Raw genomic sequence first — 19,451 nt, forward strand, 5'->3', positions numbered from 1 at the left:
CCTTTGGAAAATGCTCGACGCATTGCAGAGGCCAAACGGCATGCGTCGAAACGCAAATGTTCTATACAGGCAGGTGAATGTGGTTTTTTCTTGATCTTCAGGAGCGATCATGATCTGGTTATAACTGGCATACCCATCCAAGAAGCAGTAGAAGTCATTTCCAGTTAGACGATCCAACATTTGGTCAATAAAAGGTAACGGGAAATGATCCTTCTTTGTTGCCGCATTTAGTTTGTGGTAGTCCATGCAAATCCGCCATCCGGTAATGGTTCTTTGCGGTATCAGCTCGTTATTTGCATTAGGGACTACCGTCATCCCTTCTTTCTTCGACATGCATTACACGGGGCTGACCTATGTGCTGTCTGCTATTGGATAGATGATGCCCACGTCTAACCACTTGATTGTCTTCTTCTTTATGACCTCCTTCATCGTAGGGTTGAGTCTGCGCTGATGTTCAATCAATCCTTTGTGATTCTCTTCAAGACGAATCCTATACATACAGTATGCGGGGCTGATTCCTCTAATGTCTGTGAGCGTCCAGCTAAGTGCTTTTACATACTTTCTTAGAATGCTCAGCAGCGTATTTTCTTGGTCTTCGTTAAGTGCAGAGGAAATGATTATTGGTAGCTTTTCATTATGCCCTAGAAATGCATACTTTAGGTGGTTAGGAAGGGTCTTCAGCTCTATTGTTAGTGGTTGTTCTAAAGATGGTTTTGTTGTTTTTCTTTCTTCATTCAGTGTCAGATTGTCTTCTTTGGATATGATCATCTCATCTTCCTTGTTTGTTTTTTTCGTGATCGCATTGCATGCTACAATGGATGCGATCGCATCCTCATCTTCGTTTTCATCTTCAGGCTTCTCTTCGTCATTCAAACTTTGTTCATCGTCGGATTCATTAAGGTCTTCTTCATCAGGATATTTCATGGCTCGGATAATGTCAAACCTGAGCTTCTGTCCATTCACGCTCAAGGTGATCTCTCCTTTGTGCACATCAATCTGGACACGACTGGTTGATAAAAATGGTCGCCCTAGGATGATGGGCACATCCTTGTCAGTTTCGTAGTCTAGGATGATGAAGTCTGCTGGTAATATAAATTTGTCGATCATAACCAGCACATCCTTAGCCTTCCTCTCTGGATGCACAAGAGCTCTATCCGCTAATTGAAGAGTCACTGTCGTGGGCGCAAGTTGCCTCACATTCAGCTGCTTGAAAATCAACAGGGGCATCAAGTTAATGCTGGCCCCAAGATCACATAGCGCTTGCCCGATGTATAATCCTCCAATGGAGCAAGGTATAATGAAACTCTCAGGGTCGCGCATTTTCGGTGGGATTATAGATTTTGAACTCGCGTCAAAGCCACCATAGCGAACTTACCAGTGCTTTTCTTCTTTGTCACCATATCCTTTAGAAACTTCGCGTATACGGGCATCTTCTCAATTGCTTCAGTGAATGGAATATTAATATTCAATTGTTTTAACATAGTCATGAAGCGTTAATACTATACCTCATCATTTTTCTTCTTTCTGAGTCTCTGTGGGAATGGTGGCAGCTGTTTTCTTATGGTCCCCTATTCTTTTGGCTTCGAGGTGGACGCAATTTCTGGGTTCATCGCTTCTTTTTCTTCTGTTTCTTTTCGAGTCGCCGCAATCTCTGGTTCCAGCACAATTGGAGCAGTCCGGCTAGGCTTCTTCTTCTACTCCACCACAGTCTTTCCACTACGCAATATCAGCACTTGAAATTGCTCTTTACCTATTCCCCCGGGTTGCGTGGGAGTTCCGTTGAACTTGGTAGGGCCCCCTGTGGTCTGTTCTTGAGTTCGCCCGCAATCTGGCCTATCTGAATTTCCAGGTTGTGGAAAAACATCGCTTGGTTTTGAAGCACTGTTTCATTCTTTTCAATATATTGCTTTAACTAACTTTCCAAAGAGGAAGATTGCGGCGCCTGCGAATTGTTGGCTTGATTACTCGTTTAACCGTTGGTTCGTGGAAAAAATTCAGATGGCCCTTCTTTTTGCGCCACTGATTGAAAATTTTGTTGTTGATTATTCCATGCAAAGTTGGGGTGGTTTCTCCACCCAAGGTTGTACGTGTTAGAAAACGAATTATTCTTCACAAAATAAATTGACTGTGGGTTTTGCGGGCATTCCTCCATTGTGTGTCCTTCACCGCAAGTAGCACATCTTGCGATCGTCTGGTTGATTGCATTCACTTTGCCACCGTGCGTTGATGGGCTATTGATTGTGATTCCCTGTATCAAGTTCATCATCGCAGTCATTTGACTTTGAAGGGATGCGATGACACCATTGTTCGTGTCACTGTCCTTGATTCTCAATCTTTGATTGCTTTCTCTCCAGTCTTCATGATTTTTAGAAATGCGATCAAGGATGTTTTTGGCCTCATCATAAGTTTTATCCAGCAGACCTCCAGCTGCTGTTGCATTGGCAGTGGTCTACGAAGCGGGGTTTAATTCGTGATAAAAGATCTTCATTTGTAAACAGTCTGGTAAGCCGTTATGCGGTCAATCTCTTACCAACCTCTTAAACCTCGCCCAAGCATCGCTGAGTGAGTCGTCAACTTCCTTCTTCCGGCATTCTCCATTGGAGGGAAGTATTTCTTCATAAACTTCTTTACTACTTGTTCCATGAGGTAATCTCCCCCAGTTCGAGAGAGTACGCCCATTTTCGTGCCAGGTCACACAACGAAAACGGGAACAAAGTTAGTCGAACTTCCTTGGTGGAGATATTAGGGAACATAAAAGTGTTGCAGATCTTTATGAAACTCCGGAGGTAGGAGTGCAAGTCCTCGCCACGCCTTCCACCAAACTGTCTGGCAGTTTGGATCATCTGTAGCATCACCGGGTTCATTTCGAATCTTTATCCATCAAGAGCGGGCCTCATGATTCCTAGGGAGAAATCGTAGAGATTAAGTGACGCATAGTCCTGAATGGGCCTATTGCGGTTGTTCGCCAATTGGATGGGATTCGCCATGACATTATTTTCATTTGGTGCTCCATTTCCCGGTTGTTCCGCCATGTTATCTTTCTCTTGTTGTTGTTATTGGCGGCTATCTCTCAATCTTCGTCAGAACGTTCTTTCAATCTCTGGGTCGTAATTCGCCAGAGATTGAAAGCTGCAAAGAAAATCAGAAAATTGCCGTTAACATGATGTATTGCCGAAGTCCTCGGCAACGACGCCAAAAACTTGATGCGTTATTTTATGTGATGAAATAATAGAAAGGATTGCGTTGGTGGAAAATGCATTGTGTAAACAAGTTTTCTCAGTAGGACCCAAGTATAAATCCTACTGAGTTTCCTAGTAAGCCCAGGGTCGAACTCAGGGACTAAGGAAAACAATATGCGGTGGTAATTTTTAGATCACTTTACGGTAACAATTAAATCAATGGTTTGGTTGGTTTGTTGTTTAAGGTATAAAAAGTATGCGGCGAATTTGAGAAAAGAGTGATTATGCGATAGATGCACTGAATATGTAGGTTGAGAAGGTCTTTAGCTAGCGTTTCTCGAGAATGCGTTTAAACTATGCGATCATGATACACTCATGTGATAGCAAATTATTTTCCAATGCAAATGCGATGGCTCCTAATTTTAGGACACATGCGATGAATGCGATAATGTCTATAGAGCTTATTCCTAAGTCTCTACTTCTTGCCTATGTGATGATGCAAGATGCACATAAGGACATGGTGACCGCATACAATCATAACCTATCTCTAGGATGCATGCAATGCGTTAATAGCAAACATAGCTTATTCCTAAGCTTCTATCTCTTGATTATGCGTTTCTAATCTGACTCTTCCGAGCCTAGATTCTAATATGACTTTTCCAAGCCTAGATTCTATCCTTACACTACCCTTCCGAGTATCTCTAATGGACGAATGACGCATACATAATACAAGATAATCGCATAGAATGAAGATCCCCAATTATGCTAGCTAAGTGCTTCTCAACCCATTCGACATATTTAGTTACTCACGCGTAATGTACAGAGAGTGAAAAAATATAAAGATGCAATTTTCATTTCTATAAATAAATTCAGAGTACAAAATGATAATGGAAATAATGGTAGAGAGCCTGGTAGCAATTCCTTGCTTTCCAAGGTTTTTACACTGTGTTACCTCTATTCTGCCCAAAAGATGTTCTTGCTTCCGCAAAAATCGACCCTCTCTCTGGTTTCGACACTTCTGGTACTCTTCCAAGTCCACTGGAACGATCTCTCAGTATAATCTCCCTTCACTCGCTTCCGCCTTCTAAGTAAAAGAAAACTATGAATAAGGCTACTTCTATCTATAGGGAAAATTATCTAACTGAACGAACTCCTTCACTGAAGGTGGCCTTTGGTATTTATAGAGCTTTGGGGTGAAAGGCTTATTCTCTCTTATGATTGCACTGATCGGATGTCATTAATTTTCTGTCTGATGTGCCGAATATTTGTCACCGAAAAGTTGAGTGTACTTGCTACAGTAGGTCGTTAACAGCTTGTCAACTTAATTTGGAATCGACCATCATCAGCTTTCTGTCCCATCGTGATTTATTACGCTTTTCATCCAGATGCGCCGGCTCTATGCGGCAACCTTCTTGAGCAGATATTCACGAGCGCAAGTGGTCGCATAGCCTTGCGTCAACGTAATCTCTTAATGCGCTCGGATATTAATTTCTTTGGATCGCATTTTCGCCTTGCGTCAATGCATTTTCTGCACAAAAATACATAAGTTATCTGTTTTAATGCGATGGATGCATGCGATCGCAATGTTGTGAACTTAATGCTTTTGAACATAATATTGTATATTTTTATCAACGCAATCCTACATTGTTTTATAACTTTGCGCTGTAATAACATGCATTTCTGCCCGTTATCAACAGATCAACTTTATTCTTGAGACTCTTCCAAAAAGTTTCCTCCGATTCCATAGTAATGATGTTATGAACAAGCTAGACTACAACCTAACTACCATTCTCAATGAGCTACAAACCTTTGAGTCCCATATGAAAGTCAAAATGCAGCATGAGAAGCAAATTTTATTAGCTCTTCTAGGAGCTTTCATAGAGGTTTGACCTCTGGGACTAAGTCTGGACCTTCTTCTAGTTCAAAAAAGTCGAAGAAGAAAAAATTTGGAAAGGGGAATAAAGTTGTCCCTTCTGCTGTTGCCTAGAAGGGCAAGAAGACCAAGCCTGCAAAGGGAATTTGTTTCCATTGCAACATAGATGGGCACTGAAAGAGGAACTGCCCAAAGTACTTGGCTAAAAAGAAGAAAGCCAAAGAAGGTAAATATGATTTGCTTGTCTTAGAAACTTGTTTGGTGAAAAATGATAGTTCTACCTAGACAATTGATTCAGGAGCCACTGAACATGTATGTTTTTCTTTGAAGGGAATTAGCTCTGGAGGTAGCTGGAAGCTATTGAGATGACCATGAGGGTCAGAACCGGAGGGGTCGTCTTAACCATTGCCATGGGGAGCATAAAATTATCTGTCTAATAATCCTTTTTATTATTATATAATGTATTTATAGTTCTTGGTATCAAAAGGAACTTGATTTCAGTTGCTGTCTTATCGAACAAATGTATTCAATTTCATTTTTTTTTTATAAATAAATCGTTTATTTTCAAGAATGGTGTTGAGATTTTTTTCAGCAACTTTAGAAGATAATTTATATGTGCTAAGACCATTAGCATAAAAAATGCCCCTCAATACTAAATTATTCAAAACGGCAATGAATAAAAATAAAAGAAGAAACATTCTTCTAAAGAAAATGCCCAACTTTGGCACTAAGACTAGGTCACATAAATCTCGATAGGATTGAGAAATTGATAAAGAATGGACTTCTAAATGAGTTAGAGGAAAGTTCATTATTAGTATGTAAGTCATGCCTAAAGGTAAGATGACTAAAAAAACTTTCTCTGGAAAAGGCTATAGAGCTAAAGAACCTTTAGAACTTGTAAAATTTAGATCTATGTGGTACGATGAATGTTTGGCAAGAGGAGGTTTTGAATATTCCATTTTTTTTTATAGATGATTATTCAAGATTTGGGTATCTTTACCTAATGCAACACAAGTCTGAAGCTCTTAGAAAGCTTAAAGAGTATAAGATTAAAGTTGAAAATTTATTAGGTAAAAAAATTAAGGCACTTTGATCTAATCGAGGTGGAGAATATATGGACTCGGGATTTCAATATTATATGATAGAACATGGAATCACATCCCAACTCTCAACATAATGGTGTAACAGAAAGAAGAAATAGAATCTTGTTGAACATGGTTCGGTCTATGATGAGCTATGTTCATTTATTTGATTCCTTTTGGGGTTATGTAGTAGAGACTACTGTACATATCCTGAATAATGTTCCATCCAAAAGTTTTTCTCAAACATCTTTTGAATTATGGAAAGGAAATGAAGGGAGTTTACGATATTTCAAAATTTAGGGATGTCCAACACATGTGCTGACAACAAACCAAAAGAAATTTGAACCATGTTCAAGGTTTGTCTCTTTATAGGCTATCCCAAGGAAACTAAGGGTGGTCTCTTTTATGATTCAAAGGAAAATAAGGTATTTATATCGACAAATGCCACATTCATGGAGGAAGATCACATAAGAGATCACAAACTACGCAATAAATTAGTTTGTGAAATTTCCAATGAAAATAACAATACTTCAATGAAAGATGTTGATAATGTTGGTACATCAGCAAGAGTTGTTGATGGTGCTAATACATCTAGTCAAAATCATTCTCAAGAGTTGAAAGAGTCTCATCGTAATGGGAGGCTTATATCCCGTCCTATGAGATATATGGGTTTAACAGAAGTCCATGTCATCATATCTAATAATGGCATTAAGGATCCACTATCTTTTAAAAGAGCAATGGAAGATGTTGATAAAGATGAATGGGTCAGAATCATGGATCTTGAAATGGAATCTATATGTTCCAATTCAGGTTGGGATCTTATAGATCGACCTAATGGTGTAAAACCTTTAAGTTGTAAGCGGATCTATAAGAGGAAAAGAAGTGTAAATGGAAAGGTTCAAACCTTCAAAGCAAGGCTTGTGACAAAAGGTTATACCCAAATAGAAGGGGTCGATTATGAAGAAACTTTTCTCATATTGCCATGTTAGAGGGATGAACGCAAGGGAGGTGGAATGTGATGATACTTCGGAAACCAAACATGAATGCATACCTTGGGAGTATCAAAAGGTGATGTTGACATTTCACCTACCACGCCGTTAGCAGTAGAGATTCAGAGCAGGTCCATCACCTCGTTAGCTCCAGAATTTCAGAGAAGGACCATTAATGCTGTCGACGATCAAGCTCTATAAATAGAAGCTTTAGAGCATAACTTGAAATCATCCAAGCTTCTGCCTTCGAGCAGACCCTTATGATCCAGACGAAAGCGTGAGAAGATAGTCTTGAGAGTTCTTCATTCCTCCTACCATTCCAAATAATGACCGGAGCTCCGCCGGAGATAGATCTCGAGAGAGACTACTCCACCGCCCATCCATGGCACCATCGATAGCCTTGACACATATCTGATGGAAGCAAGGCATTGCCCATCTGACCCTCTATATCTCTTCTATCTCTATATTGTATTACATTGTGGGTTAAGAGACTAATACATTTTGTAATCAATGCATTTCTTTATTTCCTTCGATTCCATCTTCATTTTCTTATCACCTTTACTTTCACTACAAAGACTAAGTAAGATTGCTAGAGTATCGCATACTTAATCATGCGGCATAGACATATGAAGCAAGTAGCAAACCACCGAGAGGTGTGCATTGCGCGAATATTGTGAGAAAATCCTATTTGCTTAGTGTGATGTTGTAGCAATGCTTGTTTATGAGCTGATCAGCGGTAGCTAACTGCCCAGGAGAGTAAGTGGTGGAACTCATTAAGCAAAATAAGTAGTGTTCCTAGAGATAGGAATAATCTTATGTCAACCATGTTTATGTGATTACCTTGTCTTATGAGCGTATCATTCATCATTTAGGCATACTTGAGAGAGTAGTCTAAAAACCAAATCTAGGCTTGAGAGAGTCATATGGGATCGCATAGGCAAGAATAGAGGCTTAGAGATAAGCTCTGTTTGCTATTACACAGCATGTGCACCCTATAGATAGGATATGAAAGTATGTGGTCACATCGCATGCATCCAGAAGTAGGATATAGTGGTATGCGGTCATCTTGTTTATGTGTGGGAGCACATGAGCAAGAATAGAGACTTAGACATAAGGCCTCTCGACACTATCGCATATATATCACATGCGTCTTTGTTTAGTGTGTGTAACATAATCGCATAGCTTATGTTGACTGGGGTTACCCTTGCGATCAAGCTTAGTGATGCGGTGAAGTCATCCCTGCCATTTTATCTATTTTTCCATGCATTTTATTACGCGTTAACAGTTGTCGTGTCTCTATCTCTCATAGTCATACTTCCAATGCTTAATCTGTTAGTTAGGAGTAGGAGTAGCGTATAGCCCATAACCTTCAATATTCTTTTATTCTTCGTTGCAAACACTTTACTTCATAACATTTAGCTACAAGTCCCTGAGTTTGACCTCGGATCATCCGAGAAACTTGCGATCTCGTTATACTTGGCGAGAGAGCAAGAAAACTTATGGCAGGAATTTGGTCATCGATTGGATTCTTCGACGCATATTGCATACCCCTTAGTCCAATGCATGACCAGCGACGCATGGAGAACGAACGATAAATGCATATTTATTTACTCCATTTTCCATGCATCAATACAATTAGCATAATATATAGTTGATTTTGAATTAGTTTCAAAATTAAACTATGTAACATGAGAGTATTAATATTTGAATAAGATTCAAATATTAAATTAATAGAAATTAGATTTATATTAAAACTATAGGTTATAATTAATTGAATAAGATTCATATTAAAACTATAGGTTATGTGAGAGATGCATATTTAGAATATGATTGAAATTAATTAATTTAAATATTATATATTTTATTAATTAATTATTAATTAATTAATTAATTAATTTCATTATATTAGTTTAATTTTAAACTCTCATGCATTGTAGGAAAGTGGAATAGAGGGAAACATGGGAGAGGGGCAATTACCCTTTCCCTCTTTGCCTTTCCCTCACAACCTCACACCAATTCTCCATCAAGTCACATAAAGAGAAAGGGTTCTCTGAATTCTTCCTTCAATTCCACAAAGGTTCCCAACAGTCTCCTTGTCCAAAGAGAATAGCAGAGAAGATCTCTTGATGGTGTTCGTTCGTGACCTTGGAGGATCATGCAGAGGATTCTTTTGAAGAAATTGGTTTTCGAAGGTAATTTTTTTTTAACTGAAAATTTATATGCATAACCTATTTTAATTATGTAAAATTAATTAAATGATTTTTCCATCCCAATTTAATACAAAAAGCGATAAAACACTTCTGTATTGGGATTCAATCCCTTCACAATTAACATAAATTCCCTTATAATTTGAACAATTCAAAATTTTTCAAAACTAAATAATCCTTATTTTATCCTTAGTGAGCTAACAAGGGGACCTAATGGTCCTACAGATTAGAAGCTCCGATAATTCAAGATTAATTAATTAAACTCTTTAATTAAATTTATCAATATTCATTAAATGTGGGTCACTCTATTAAAGATTCACAACTACACTCTTCACACTGTAGAATATTTTTGTATCTGTGGATAAAACCAATTATCAATAAGTCAACTCTTCATGAATTACTCGTAACTACATCTGGGTCAAATTACTATTTGACCCCTGTAATTACCTTTTAATCCTTAAGTACCACCAATCTCTCTAAGGAACAATCAGTTTATAGTCCAACGATAAACTAAATCCCTCTTGGACCAATAAAAGGGTGAAACCTCATTGTTTAAGACCCACAATCAGCCTTTAAGGAAGCAATTCATCTACCTTAAAGATGGGAATGAGCAAATTCCATCTTGGTAGCTATGTTTTCAACTCCCTACTTGAAAAAATCTCCAAAATAATAGGTTTATTAAATCGGCGAATTGGGTCACTCTCATCCATACAAATCAAAGGACTACCTCATAGACAGGAGTTCATAACTCACTTAGGATTGAGATTGAGTTATCTATGGTCATGCTATGAAATGTTAATCTTTTTAGTCAACGATGTTATAAAGAGAGATTAATCATGTTGTGGTATGGTCTTTAAAAACTTTTTGTATAGGATGCCTCCACTTGCATGTCTCCACATAACTAACTGAACTTTTTAAGCACAAAATCCACCATCTGTTAACTGTCGGGCACTTCACTAAAGACTGACAACAACACTCTTCACACTACAGATATATTTTTGCATCCATTGGATATAACTAATCAATAGTACGATGACCCTTCACAAATCGCTCATAATACAGTCAGGCCAATTTACCGTTTTTCCCCTGTAGTTACATCTAACTTCTTAAGTATCACCGATTTCTCTAATGAACAATATATCATAGTCCCACTATGATTAAACCCTTCTTAGGCCAAGAGAAGGTGTGATGTCACATTGTTTAAGCCCCAAAATCAGCTTTTAAAGGAGCAATTTATCTATTTACCCCTACTTCGAGGAAAAAGTGAATTCCGTCTTATGTAGCTAAGTTCTCAACTCCCCAATCAGACGAATCCCAAAAGTGGTAGGTTTGAGTCGGCGATCTGGTCACTCTCACCTATACAAATCAAAGGACTGCCCTCATAGGCAAGAGTTCACAACTCACTCAAAATTAAGGTCATGTTACCTATAGTCATCCTAGTGAAATGAAAGTCTCAATTATGAACGCAGTTATATAACAAGACTAAACAATTTGTGGTCTCATCTTATACAAACTTCTTTGTATAGAGTATCTCCGCTCGTATGTCTAATACATGAATGATCAGGATCAGATTTTTTGTAGCACTTTACAATATTTGTAACACCTACAAAGCGGGCCACATTCGTAATGTCACCAGGATAAGGTTTCCCTCCTTTATCCATATACTACAAACCATTTAGGTTATCACTTAAAGCACGATCCACCTGTATGTATTCACATACATGCTTAAGTTACAAGATAATCATGGATCTTAGTTTATTGGTTTGTGGTTAAAGCAACTAAAATATCTCATATTTCATAGACTGGAATGAATAAAATATCTCATATTATAAATCACAAAACGTTTATTTATACATGTGTTTACAAACTACTAGACCCTACGAGATTTAAGACATCAACCCAACAATCTCCCACTTTTCCTAAAGCTAGTGGAGTGTACAAGATAATATCATTACAAGTACACAAAACAATAAACTAGAGCATAAACGACCAGTACAAGATCTCCCACTTCCTGCCGTGGTCTGTCCCATAGATTCATACTTTGCAGGTGACCCTCAAACATTTTAGCCGTGAGAGCCTTCGTAAATGGATCAATAAGGTTGTGCTCTGAAGCTATTTTCGTGACAATCACGTCCCCTCAATGCATAATCTCTCGGATGAGATGGTATTTTCGCTCTAAGTGCTTGCCACGCTTATGACTCCGAGGCTCTTGAGAATTCGCCACAGCACCACTATTATCACAATAAATAGTGATGGGCCTAGATATGTCTGAAACAACTTCCAGATCAGTTAGGAACTTCCTGAGCCAAACGACCTCCTTAGAAGTTTCACAAGTCGCTATATACTCAGCCTCCATGGTGGAGTCAGCAATGCACCCTTGCTTGGTGCTTCGCCAAACTACAACCCCTCCCTTAATGGTGAACACTGATGCTGAAGTGGATTTCCTAGAATCCTTATCAGTCTGAAAATCAGAGTTTGTATATCCTGTAAGGATCAAATCCATAGAACATACACAAGCATGTAGTCCATCGTTCTCCGAAGATACTTGATGATGTTCTTGACTGCTGTCTAGTGACCCTGTCATGGATTAGACTGATACCTACTGACTATCTCTACAACGTAGCAGATGTCAGGTCTAGTATATAACATCGTGTACATCAAACTACCAACAACAGATGCATAGGGGACCGTCTCTTTTCCTCAACCTCTTGAGATTTCTTAGGACACTGTTCATTAGACAAAGTAACTTTCATGCCGAAAAGGCAATAGGCCCCTCTTGGAGTTTTGTATCCAATACTTGATCAACATCTTATCAATGTACGATGCCTGAGATAGTACTAGTATTTTGTTCTTTTGATCCCGAAAAATCTAAATCCCAAGAACAAATTGAGCATCTCCCAAATCTTTAATTTGGAATTGGGTCGCTAGCTAGTTCTTAACTGAAGTCAGTAAACCTATGTCATTCCCAATGAATAGGATATTGTCTACATACAACTCTAGGAAAACTACTAAACTGTTGGCAATCTTCTTGTAGACACAAGGCTCATCAATGTTTTGGTCAAAGCCATAAGATTTGATCGCAATATCAAACCTTATGTTTCAAGATCGAGATGCCTGTTTCAATCCATAAAATGACCAATTCAGCTTGCAAACCTTTTGCTTTTGACCTTGGGCTGCACCATATAAATGGTCTCCTTAAGATTGTCATTCAGAAAAAATAGTCTAGACATCCATTTGCCATATCTCATAGTCATAACATGAGGCAATGGATAGGAGGATGCGGATAGACTTAAGCATGGCAACAGGTGAGAAAGTCTCCTCATAGTTAACTCCCTCTACCTGGGTATAACCCTTTGTCAACATCCTCCATTGCCTTCTTGTAAGACTTTGGATACTCAACCTCACCATCAGCTACCATAGCTAGGATTTTAGTTAAACCCATATAGCGAATAAGTGGGTTCACAACCCTCCCACTATGTTGAGGTTCCCTCAACTCTTGAGGTGAATTTGATCTACTAGATGAACTTCCATCAATAACTCTTGTTGAGGTAGCAGACTCTTCAACAACTCTTGTTGAAGTTTCAGTAGTTTCTTTGGAAAGCTCACTCAACAAGATTTTACTTCTAGGACTGTGCTCCCTTATATGATCCTCCTCAAGAAAAGTAGCATTTGTCGATACAAATACTTTGTTAATAGGCACAACCTCGAACGTAGTTCCAATTTCTTAGGATTAGCCTCAAGCATATGTGGTGAGAAACCCCAGATGTGGAAGTGACATAAACTAGCATTACACCCGTTCCACAACTCCAAAGGTGTTCTGGCAACACTCTTGGAGGGAACACAGTTTAGGATGCAAGTGGTAGTCTCTACTGCAAAACCCCAAAATGAGTACGGTAAGAAAGCATGACTCATCATCGACCGAACCATTTCCAACAAGGTTCTGTTTCTCCTCTCTACTACACCATTTTGTTGAGGTGTACTAGGTGCTAAGAGTTAGAAAACGATTCCATATTCTATCATATAGTTCTGGAACTCAGAATCCAAAAACTCTCCACCTCGATCAGATCGAAGCGTTTTAATCGTTTTACTTAATGAATTTTTAACTTTGGCCTTGAACTCTTTGAACTTTTCAAAGGATTCAAACTTATGTTGCATTAAATAAACGTACCCATACCTCGAATAATCATCAGTGAAAGTGATGAAGTACTCGTAGCTTCCCTTGGCTTATACATTCATCAAACCACAAAGGTCTAAATGCACTAACTCTAGAGGCTCTTTGGCCCTATAACCTTTTCCAGTAAAAGGTCTTTTAGTGATTTTGCCTTCAAGGCATGACTCACACAGAAGTAAAGAATTTTCTTCTAACTCGTTTAGAAGTCCATTCTTCACTAACCTCTCAATCCTATTGAGATTGATGTGCCCTAAACGTAGGTGCCAAATTTGAGCTTTTTCTTTATGAGAAACTTTAAGTCATTTGTTTTGAGTTACGAAAGTTTTAAACATCTCTATGTTATGGAGAAAATTTTTTGCTAACGGTCTTAGCACATACAAATTGTTTTCTAATTGAGCTTAATATATATCAACACAATCTTTCGAACTAAACACTTTTTTTACTGAAAAATTTAAGGTGTATTAATATAATATTTTGTGTTTTAGGTTATTTGGGAGCCGTACAAAATTATTGTGCATACTTTGCCTAATTTTTGTACGAATGGTCAAAACATATGGCGGACGATGAGTCCTCTCATATGTTTTCACATTGGTGAGTGGCATCTTTCTGACAGGGTGATGAGACAATTCGGTTTTCAGTAGGATATCCCATCGCCTTGTAATACTGAACCCGTACTGCATGATATTGACCTAAGGACTGGAGATTGGTCCAAAAAAGTTACACATTTGGTAGTGCGATGGCACTATCGTATAAGGTTTATTGCAGTTGGGGTTTCTCTTGAACAATTTGACATAAATGTCACTCCAGAATATATTCATTGGTATGATAATATCACAAGGTGCTACGTCACTCGTCCGGGAGCAACTGTGGGTCATCTGGTAAATGAATGAAATTATCTATTTTTTTTAATTTAAATTTATTTTAAATATTGTCTAATTTTTTTATAATTCACAGAGATCGAACAACAGTAGACTCTGTGAGGTTGCGAATGATCCGAACCAGGTTCTTGCTATATGTAGTGACAACCAAAGGTATATGGAGAAAATTCATTATATGTACGATATACCTATTGTTCCTCCACCAGCTCCTAGACGTAGAGGACCTGTTCGGGAAGAGGATGAGTTTGATGAGGTTGCACATAATGTGGAAGATTTGCCCCCTATGACGCAGACGCAGAGTCAAACTGATTATGTTAGTCCGATGATGATGATGCTAGCATTTGGTTCAGGACATTATGACTCAGAGGCTGGTCTTTCGTCTTCATATGTGCATGGACATGGTCGGGGTCGTGGAGAGCATAATGAATATTTATATTATGAAGCGTCTGCAGAGGTACCAGAGCAACATCAAGAAGAACCCGAGCAACCTCAAGTTCGAAGTCGACGACGACAACCAGCTCGAAATCGACGACGTCCGCCTTGTGGGACACATTGATTTTTGTAATTATTTTTATATAGATGAGATATTTAATTTACATTTTTTTATTTTTATGAGTTATTATTATTTTTAATTTATTCTTTAGAGTTTAAATAAAATAATATAAATAGTTTTATAATTTTTTTTTATAAAATAAAAAAAAAAAAAAAAAGAAGAAGAAATGATTAGAAAGAAGAAGGTGGAATATGTAATAATTAAAAAGGAAAAAAAAAGGGAAATTTGTACAGTATTATCGCTCTCTATCAAAATCTCGCTCTCGCTCTTGCTCTTGCTCACGCTCTCGATCACGCTCTTGCTCTCGCTCAAAATCTCGTTCTCTCAAATTCTCGCTGTCTCTTATAATCTTGCTCTCGAATTTTATTAGCTTGTTAGCTCGTTAGCGGCAAAAAGAAGGAGATTCATTAGCTCCTTATTTAGTCAGACTTGCTGAGATAACAGAATCCGTTTGAAAACAACAATATTTTCCTAAAAAAAAAAAAGGTCGAGGGTTCAAAATTCGACTTATCTAGGTCGAATTTTCAATCCTCGACTTATTTAAAACAACAATATTTTTACAAATAATTTGAAAACAACGATATTTTCGTAAATGGTTTCAAAAGTATAGTATCCTTTTAATATTTTCCAACAAAACCATGACAACAGACATGAATAATGGATGAAACGTTCTCAACAGTTATCTCTCAATCTCAGTGGATTGCTTCCCCAATGGATCACAAAACTTTGGACTCCATTTCTGTGATCGACATCAAAGCTCTCGGGATTGCTTCTGAAGTTGCCGAGAAACTCCATGGACTTCTCACAGAAATCATACAAAGCTACGGTAATGGCACTCCTGAGACTTGGCGCCATATCTCCAAGCGAGTTCTTAGCCCTGAACTTCCCTTCTCCTTCCACCAGATGATGTATTACGGATGTTACAAACACTATGGTCCTGACCCGCCTACTTGGATTCCCGAGCCGTGAGTTCCTCTTAATACTTTAGCCTTTTCAATTAAGTCTTTGATTTTAGCAACAGCTATGTGCTGAATGCTTTCAATTAGCTTTTATGATTACGATGGTTATTTTAACAGATGTATTGGGTAATATCGAATCAAGAGGTGCATAGGACTGGAAAACAGAGTTATTTATTAGTAATGTAACCAAACGTCGATATGGGGATTGTTTTACTTGTCGAAATATTAAAGAGGGTGTTTCCAAATTTCAAGTATGTAGCGAAATGGAAAATTGAAGAACGAACTGGTTTTCAATGTAGCAGAGTAAAGATGGCGAGTTTTCTATGGGAATATACTGAATTATAGTTTCCAAATACTGAGAGAGAAACCTCCCACTAAGCCTTTTTCCATGGCTCTATTATTGTGTGGATGCTCTTTTACCACCTCCATAAGATTGTGCCTTTGATAACTTTTTTATCTCTAGTTTTTTAAAATTAAACTTATAAATACTAGTTCCACTTCTAAAGTTTTTTATGGTTATTTACCAATGATTTCAAAAACTAAACCAGAATTTGAAATCTAAAAAAAATAGTTTTTAATAAACTTATTTTTGTTTTTGAAAATTTACTAGGAATTCAGTTGTGTATTAAAGAAATGTGAAAACTATAGTAAAGAAATTGAGATCGAGAGGAAACAAGTATAAATTTTAAAGATAAAATTATTATCAAATAGGGGCTACCAACGTCTTGGCTTGGCTATGGCGGGTAATCAAAGATTGACTTGCTTTTCTTAATTATTTGAACTAGCCGCTAGCACTACTGAAAAACGTTATAATCATAATAAATATCACGTGGGGTGTTAAGATTCCTGCAATTTTTTTTTCTATTTAGATTGTTAGCAAAAGATACAGTGAAATCTCATTTGATTCACATTCGTGATTAGGGAGAATGCGGCGTTCACCAATGTTGGCCAGCTATTAGAGAGGCGAGGAAAGGAGTTTTTGGGGTCAAATTATAGAGACCCGTTATCAAGTTTCTCTTCTTTTCAGGAGTTTCGGTCTCAAACCCCGAGGTACTGTGAGTTTTAAATTAAAGTTTGTAATCCAACTTTGTTTCTATTAATGTTTGGATTAAACTTGTCTTCTGTTTGTCAGGTTTATTGGAGAACTGTGCTAGATGAGATGCACATAACAGTTTCTAGACCTCCAAAATGTATCTTGCAAATGAATGGATCTCCAGAAAGCCAGTCTCCAAGTCCTGGTTGTCAATGGCTTCCTGGAGCAGTATTTAATCCAGCTAAAAATTGCTTGTCTTTAAATAAAAACAGGAGTTTAGATGATGTAGCAATCATTTGGCGTGATGAAGGAAGTGATAACCGGCCTGTGAAGAGATTGACTGTTGGAGAATTGCGTACAGAGGTTTGGTATGCTACTGTCTACATCATTAGCTTGTATATTTCACAATTACGGGCTAGTGTATTCCTTCACAGAGTTTTTGGAATATATGGATCACTATTAAATATCAGCAGGGTGACAAGCTTTGTTTCTTGTACATATTAAGCATACTCTGCATCTTAGCAATAGCATTACCTTTCCCATTCCCATCGAAGAGGCATCTCATGAAGTCAGCTTATTCAATTCAAATTCAAACATTCCTTTCTTATGACCTTGTCAGTTAAGTATTTATGAATTGTTCCCTTAGTGATAGTGGAGTATTACAGACTAAGAAGCATGGACAATTTGGTTTAGCTAGCATGTCCGCATCCGACACTTGGACACTTGTACATATTCAAAATAGGATCAACATTTGGTAGACATGCTTCGAACACTTCTTACCTATATATATTTTATGCCAACGTGTTCTGCTTTAGGGAAATGTTAGCATTTATATTTTTTATAGCAATAGTATCTTTCAAGTGATTTGATTCATATATTGCAATACTGGTGCATCACTAAAGGTCCTTTCTTACCAAATAATTCTGCCGGGTTTAAATTTTGTAGGTTAATTGCACATGCCCTTAACTCATTAGGTTTCGAGAAAGGAACTGCAATAGCAATTGACATGCCAATGAATGTTAATTCTGTGGTCATCTATCTTGCCATAGTTCTGGCTGGTCATGTGGTATCCATAGCTGATAGTTGCTGCACGTGAAATATCATCAAGACTCAATATATCAAAAGCAAAAGCTATATTTACTCAGGAAAGTGCAAGTCTTCTATAGAAAAGAGATGCATCAAGTCTTGAAATGCTTTAGTTTCTGTGGTTTATTGTCTCAAATGTTGAACTTGAAAAGGTTGAGCTGGGTTTCAGTGGTTTCTTTCTAAAAATTTTGTTCAATCGATGTAAACTAAACAATATGTAGCATGCTATCAAATCAATCTCACATGCTTCCCAGCTCAACAAAGAGATTCCTCCATGGAGGCATGGAATGTTAAGATATATTCAAGAATTGGCTTGTGTGCCTAGGAGGGGATTACATGATAACACGAAGATGAATGAGGTTACCCGATGTTGTGATCTCTCTCCTCCTAATCCCCAATGTATATTTTCATCCGTGTAAATTTTTCTACCTGATTCTTATGAATTTAGAGTGCATATCATGTTGACCAAGTCATATTTAATCAAATGCTGCATAAAACCGACTAACAGAGGATTTGGCATGTGCTTGACATGCGATCTTAAGATGATGTTACTTGCTGATGTAGGATGAGATGTAGTTAATATTGATTTAGTTGCTAATCTCGGGTAATTAGTACTTAATTAGGACTTTGGGTTTGATTAGTTCTTTGTATATTTTATTGTAGAGCTATGTATCGTCTTTAAATAGCCTCTTCTTGGTGGGCAGTCCATTGTTGAAGTTGTTGTCTTTGACCACCATCCATGGTTTCGTAATCTTACCTTCTTGGAAACATCCGGAGGCTCTAATACTAATAGATGCAGTGGATTAATGATTAGGCCAAGTTTATGGCCAAACAAGGAAGAAAATTCATCCTAAAAATTGAGAGAACACTCTCTATGGACAAACTTCTATTTCAAATAATATTCAAAAGCAAAAGCTCCCTTATAATACTGGCCATTTATAGCTTACGATGAAATAAACAAACAATGAATTAAATCCAAACTACTAATTACACACTAGTTAACCCAAAAGTAACATTTTATACTCACTCTTACATTTTTGTATTCAATTGTTTCAATTAAAACCCTCTTTATCTTACCTGAAAAATTCAGGATCTTATCATTCGTGGAGATAAAAGCATACCCTTGTACAGGTGAGGTTACAATATCTTCTTCGTAGAGTCAAATATCTAATCTTTTCCCTTTTCCTAAACACTAAAATGCTCCAGTAATTTGTTCAACATTGCAGCTGAGTTGTAGATGCTCAGTCACCTCTAGCGATTGTAATCCTCACCAAGGGCACTGGTTTTAGCATGAAATTACGAGATGGAGATATTTCTTGGCATGCTTTGTTGAAACGTTTGTCATTATTAAACTTTATTTGTGGCATTTAGTGTGACTTTTGGGTTTTGTAACTTTTAGTTTTTTGTAACCAATAGTGATTTATGAGTTTTAGGAGTTATG

At 37.6% G+C, this 19,451-nt stretch overlaps 1 pseudogene; it reads left to right on the top strand.

The window, feature by feature from the left end:
• The first annotated feature begins 15,600 nt into the window (after positions 1 to 15,600).
• Positions 15,601 to 18,540, top strand: LOC120071156 (annotated as a pseudogene).
• The last annotated feature ends 911 nt before the right edge of the window (positions 18,541 to 19,451 follow it).

The sequence above is a fragment of the Benincasa hispida genome, chromosome 2, assembly GCF_009727055.1.
Source record: "Benincasa hispida cultivar B227 chromosome 2, ASM972705v1, whole genome shotgun sequence".
NCBI lineage: Eukaryota > Viridiplantae > Streptophyta > Magnoliopsida > Cucurbitales > Cucurbitaceae > Benincasa > Benincasa hispida.